The following is a 6,459-nucleotide window of genomic DNA, read 5'->3' as shown; positions in this document are numbered from 1 at the left end:
CTTCCCAACATCTCTTGACAACTGATGCTAGTGCCTTTACATCCCTGTAAATTAGCGGTTCAGCAAAATAGACTGATAGAATAAGTACTAGGCTTGCAAAGAATAAGTCCTGGGGTCGATTTGTTCGACTAAAGGTGGTGCTCCAGCATGGCCGCAGTCAAATGACTGAAACAAGTAAAAGAATAAAAAGAATATATATATATATATATCTTTTATCTTTTGCTTGTTTCAGTCATTTGACTGTGGCCATACTGGGGCACCACCTTGAAGAGTTTTAGTCAAGCAAATCAACCCCTAGACTTATCTTTTTAAAGTCTGGTACTTATTCTATCAGTCCCTTTTGCCGAACCGCTAGAAGGCGGGGACATAAACACACCAACACCAATTGTCCAGCAGAGGTAGGGGACAAATGCACACACACACACACATATACGAAGGGCTTCTTTCAGTTTCTGTCTACCATATCCACTCACAAGGTTTTGGTTGGCCTGAGGCAATAGTAGTAGACGCATGTCCAAGGTGCCATGCAATGGGGCTGAACCTGGGACCATATGCTTGGGAAGCCAGCTTCCTACCACACAGCCATGCCTATATATCCAGCCATAGAAACCATGCCAACACAGACAATTAGAGCTTGGTGCGGCTCTCCAGCTTGCCAGTTCCTGTCAAACTGTCCAACCCATGCCAGCATGGAAAATCGATGTTAAATGATGATGATGATGATGATATATAGTCTAAACTCTAGCTTTGTAATGACAAAGGTATTTTACTAAATTTCTTCATTACTTTCAAAATTAATTGAAATAAGGCAGTCTTTTTCAGGAGAGATGTCGTAAAACGGTTAAATGCCGTCATCATTTAATGTCCACTTTCCATGCTGACATTTTTAATATCTGAAACTCATCATTCTGTGGTTTAGAGTGTCAGCAACAGTAATGAAGAGGCCTGTTTGGTACACTCACACATCTTCTATGCTCTGGAAATCAATAACTTCCACTGCTAGTTACTGATGTGTTTGGGAAGCTGCATTAATGGAAAGGATATATTAAATAATAATAATAATAATGTTGATAATCTTTTCTTTCATTGGCACAAGGCCTGAAATTTGTGGGCAGGGGACTAGTTGATTACACTGATCCTCAGTATCTCACTGGTACTTAATTTATCAACCCTGAAAAGAAAAGTTGACTTCGGCAGAATCTGAATTCAGAATGTAGCGATGGCCGAAATACCACTAAGCATTTTGTCCAGCATGCTAACGATTCTGCCAAGTTCACAGCCTCGACATAATAATAATAATAATAATAATAATAATAATAATAATAATAATAACTTCTAACTTGTCTCTTGAGGTCTCTGGGTGTGACTTGGATCCAACTTGTACAAATGCAAAGCAAAAGTCAGACATAAAATAATAATAATAATGGTTTCAAATTTTGGCACAAGGCCAGCAATATGGGGGGGAGAGGGTTAGTTGATTACATTGACCTCAGTATTTAACTGGTACTTACTTTATTGATGCTGATATGGTGAAAGGTAAATATGACCACAGCGGAATTTGAACTCAGAACATGAAGATGAGTGAGATACCTATTTCTTTACTGCCCACAAGGGGCTAAACATAGAGGGGACAAACAAGGACAGACAAACGGATTAAGTCGATTATATCGACCCCAGTGCGTAACTGGTACTTAATTTATCGACCCCGAAAGGATGAAAGGCAAAGTCGACCTCGGCGGAATTTGAACTCAGAACGCAGTAGCAGACGAAATACCGCTAAGCATTTCGCCCGGTGTGCTAACGTTTCTGCCAGGTGAAATGCTGAGCGGTATTTTGCCTGTCACTCCATTCTGAGTTCAAATTCCACTGAGGTTGACTTTGTCTTTCATCCTTTTGGGGTCGGTAAATTAAGTACCAGTGAAATACTGGGGTCAATCTAATCGACTAGTCCCCTCTCCCCAAATTTCATGGCTTGTGCCTTTATTAGAAAGGATTATTATCATTATCATTATTTTCATTATTATTATCATGATGATGATTTGTAAAGCCCATGGGCAATTATAATTGCCCATGGACATATAGCGTAATGGTTAAGAGCACAGGCTACTAACCCCAAGATTGCAAGTTCAATTGCAGGCAGTGCTTTGAATAAATGATAATAATAATAACAATAACAATAACATTAGAAAATACCTTAGGAATGAGAACCCAGGGTTGGGTTCAAAATTCTACCAGGGCACCTGATGAAGGCTGGAGAGTAAATCAGCTGAAACGTTGTGGTAACAACAAACAAGATGAGGACGCATGTCTGTCCAATGTAAATAATGTAAATAATAAAATATCATGAAACTTGTCTAACATAATTTAAAATAATAGCACAGTGAAATTAGCTGGCTACGACACCAATGGCTATTTGCAACAACTGAGAAGCAGTAAAAATGAATTTCCTAAATTTTAATGATGGAAACTATGTTGCTTAGCTGTGTACTGCTCAGCTAATCATCTGACTGGCTATTAAAGAACCATTGGGCCACTAAATTCATGATGGTAGGCACCAGACACTGACATCTATGTGATTATTGAAATATCATCTGTCTTGCCAAATAGAATCTATTATAACCTCAAATAACCTTTATATATCTCTAGGCTGTGAGTATTGGTTTTTGTTTGGTGTGTATTAAAACCTGCTAAAAACTGGTGCATCCATCTTGTTTGTGAATAACGCCAATACGTTGAACCAAAACTTGTAATTTACTATTGTGAAATATTGGTTTCACATTTTGGCACGAGGCCAGCAATTTGGGAGTGTGCGAGGGGGGTGGGGAGGTAGGGGGGTGATTATGTTGATCACACTGACTCCACTGCTCAACTGGTGTTTTTGTCAACCCTGAAAGGATGAAAGATAAAGTCAACCTTGATAGCACCAGCACTGGCAGGGTCACCAAGTAACTTGCAAGACAAGGATCCTTTGAGAGGTGAAGGGGGCATTGGAGGAGGAGGTGATCTTGTGTCAGATGATGAAAGGTTAGAGTGAGACAGAGAGACCGAAACAGGTGTCTTATTGTGGAGTGTATGTGTATTTTGATGTCTTGAGTTTGTGTGTAACAATTTCTCTGTTTGTCTGTCTCTCGCTCTCTAATTATATAACTGCTTGGGCGTATCTGTCTGTCTGTCTGTCATTTTAACATCCACTTCTTCATGCTTGCATGGATCAGATGAATTTGTTGAGACATTTCCTGTTGTCAACCCTCGCCTGTTTTCAAGCGAAGTAATATTTCCTCCCTTGGCCAGATGTCTTACATGAAAAACTTGAAACAAACACATTCATTGTATGACAGTCATGCTTGTTTATAACCATCATACAATGTCAAGACAACGGTACACACACACACACACATGCATACATCACACAAAAATATATGTATGTGTGTGTGCATGCATATATATATATGTGTGTGTGTGTGTGTTTGTTTTCCATGCTGGCATGGGTTGGACTGTTTGACCAGGACTGGCAAGATGGAGAGCTGCAACAGGTTCCAGTCTGATTTGGCTTGGTTTCTACAGCTGGATGTCCTTCCTGTCACCAACCATTTTACAAAGTGTGCTGGGAGCTCTATGCATTGAACAAGCAGAGTTTCTTTTTCATGACGCCATCCGTGCTGGTCTGTGTGTATGTATATCTAAAGACAATGGGCTTCTTTCAGTTTCCACCTAACAAATCCATTCTCAAGGTTTTGGTCGGCCTAGGGCTCTAGTGGAAGACACTTGCCCAATGTGCTGCTACACAGCTTGGATTGAACCCAGGACCACATGGTTGTGAAGCAAGCCTCTTGATCACATATCCACTCCTGTATCTATCTATCTATCTATCTATCTATCTATCTATCTTTCTGTCTATTTATCTATCTATCTATCTATCTTTCTGTCTATTTATCTATCTATCTATCTCTCTAGCTGTCTGTCTGTCTGTCTGTCTGTCTATTTATCTATCTATCTGTCTGTCTGTCTATCTATCTATCTATCTATCTATCTATCTATCTATCTATCTGTCTATCTATCTCTTTCTCTATCTATCTGTCTCTCTATCTATCTATCTGTCTCTCTATCTATCTATCTGTCTGTCTATCTATCTGTCTGTCTGCATCACTATATTCATATATTTATTTGTCTATATTTCCCTGTTTATCCATCTTTCTGTCTGTCCTGCCTTGTCTGTTTATAGCACAAAGTCGTTAAGTCATTATTTAATACGATGCTAATTTTAGAGCGTTGACGATCATATCAACTCGTTAGATATTCTATATTTATGCAATGACTTATTGCTAGAGCGGTAAATTATTTTCACTTCATTTAACTTTGTCTTCCTCTGTCCCATGTTACATTTCAGTCGCTGTGTTTCAGTATTGTTTTCAAATGACCTACCCTTGGGTGTGTGTGTGTACACGCGTGTAATTTAATAAAGCAAAACTTCATAACATGTCTCTGTAATACACACACACACACACATGCCTAACACCCAGATATTGTCTCTGATGGTTTACAAATATGTGTGTATGTGTAATTTAATAACATGAAACTTCATAGTATATCTTATGTAATATGTCTGTCCCCACTTCACTCGTTCTATCATCATCATCATCATCGTTTTATGTCTGTCTTCTGTACTGGCATATACACACACAAATATATATGTATGTGTATATGTATAGTGTATAGAATACTGTTACCGCTTTTTTTTTTTTTATTTCTTAGTCAGTTCTAACTCCTCGATTTTTTTTTTTTGTTTGTGGCCATAAAAAAAGGGGGGGGGGCTCATTGAAGATTAATATATAAATAGGCACAGGAGTAGTCCTGGTCTACTTCCATCCCATCCACATGTAGCACATGTATATGTGTAGCACATGTTGTTGAGTCTGTTGGCAATTGATCCTGATGTACAGAAAGAACAGGAGAAGAAGAGGAGGTGGTTATCATACCATCATTGGAGCCCTCATATGGTTATTTGACCAGCTAGAAATAGCAGTGAAGTCACAGTCTCCTGCCACATTCAATCTTCCTGTAAAAATAAGCATATGGTGGATTTAGTATGAGGCACAGAGCATATGAATAATAGATGGGATGGTCAGTGCAAGTATCTCTTTCATCATGAGCCTGCTAGATGAATTCTGATATTAGAGTTAAACAGCAATACTATGTGTGTTTGTGCGTGTGTGTGTGCACATGTGTGTGTGTATACATATATATATACATACATACATACACACACACACACATATATGGATATATAAATATTAGCAATGGAAGCAGTTTTCATGCTAAAAGCATTCTTTATATCCAATTTAACTTGGATGTATTGTCAGAATGCTGAATGTCTTTTGATATGATATCAATATTATTTCCGTTACCAATATTTATTTTTTATTAAGTCAGCTGGCTATTTGTGACATCATCATCATCATCATCATCATCATCATTATTCAACATCTGTTGTCCATACTAGCATGGGTTGGATACTTTGACCTGAGGTGGCAAGCTGCACGAGACTCCCGCCTGATTCCCGATTCTGTATCTCACTGGCAGTGAGATTTAGTTGGTACACTGCAGGCACCTGTCACTGATGATACACAGTACATTGAAATTGTGTTATCTGGCAGTCCCAGCATCCATGCAAGATGATTTGCATCTGCTGCAATATGTGTCTGTGCTTTTGTGCACCAATCATCGACAGGAGAAGACCTCTCAAAGCGAATACTGCAGTATTAGACATTATAGCAACACACATGCACGTAAAAAACACTATTTTGAGCATGGCCGTTGCCAGTACCACGTGACTGGCCCTCATGCCAGTGGCACGTAAAAGCACCCACTACACTCTTGGAGTGGTTGGCGTTAGGAAGGGCATCCAGCTGTAGAAACTCTGCCAGATCAGATTGGAGCCTGGTGTTGCCATCCGGTTTCACCAGTCCTCAGTCAAATCTTCCAACCCATGCTAGCATGGAAAGCGGACGTTAAACAATGATGATGATGATGATGATGATGATATGCATTAAGTCGGGTATAAAGATTGCCTAGTCCCTCTGTGTGGCACCTTGGGCGAGTGTCTTCTACAATAGCCTTGGGCAAGTCTTTTCTACGATAGCTTTCGGCTGACTGGTCAGTCTTGTGAGTGTATTTGGTGGACGGAAACTGAAAGAAGCCCATCGTATCTGTGTCTATATCTATGTCTGTGTTTGCCCCCCCCCCCACCACCACCACTGCTTGACAACCAGTGTGGGCGTGTTTACGTCTCCGTCACTTAGCAGTCAGGCAAAAGAGATCGATAGAATAAGTACCAAGCTTAAAAATTTAATACTGGTGTCGATTCATCTGACTAAAGATTTTTCAAGGCAGTGCTCCAGCATGGCTGCAGTCTAATGACTGAATCAAATAAAATATAAAAGGAAAGATAACAGCAACAAC

General features: G+C 39.6%; 1 protein-coding gene across 2 annotated transcripts in view; it reads left to right on the top strand.

The window, feature by feature from the left end:
* LOC106874412 (alpha-1,3-mannosyl-glycoprotein 2-beta-N-acetylglucosaminyltransferase) overlaps positions 1-6,459 on the top strand; it is a 151,214-nt gene that overhangs the window by 137,492 nt on the left and 7,263 nt on the right. The window lies entirely within an intron of this gene.

Source organism: Octopus bimaculoides, chromosome 14, assembly GCF_001194135.2.
Source record: "Octopus bimaculoides isolate UCB-OBI-ISO-001 chromosome 14, ASM119413v2, whole genome shotgun sequence".
In the NCBI taxonomy this organism is placed as follows: domain Eukaryota; kingdom Metazoa; phylum Mollusca; class Cephalopoda; order Octopoda; family Octopodidae; genus Octopus; species Octopus bimaculoides.
Note: the sequence above shows the minus strand (reverse complement) of the source record. Positions and strands in the feature narration are given on the sequence as shown.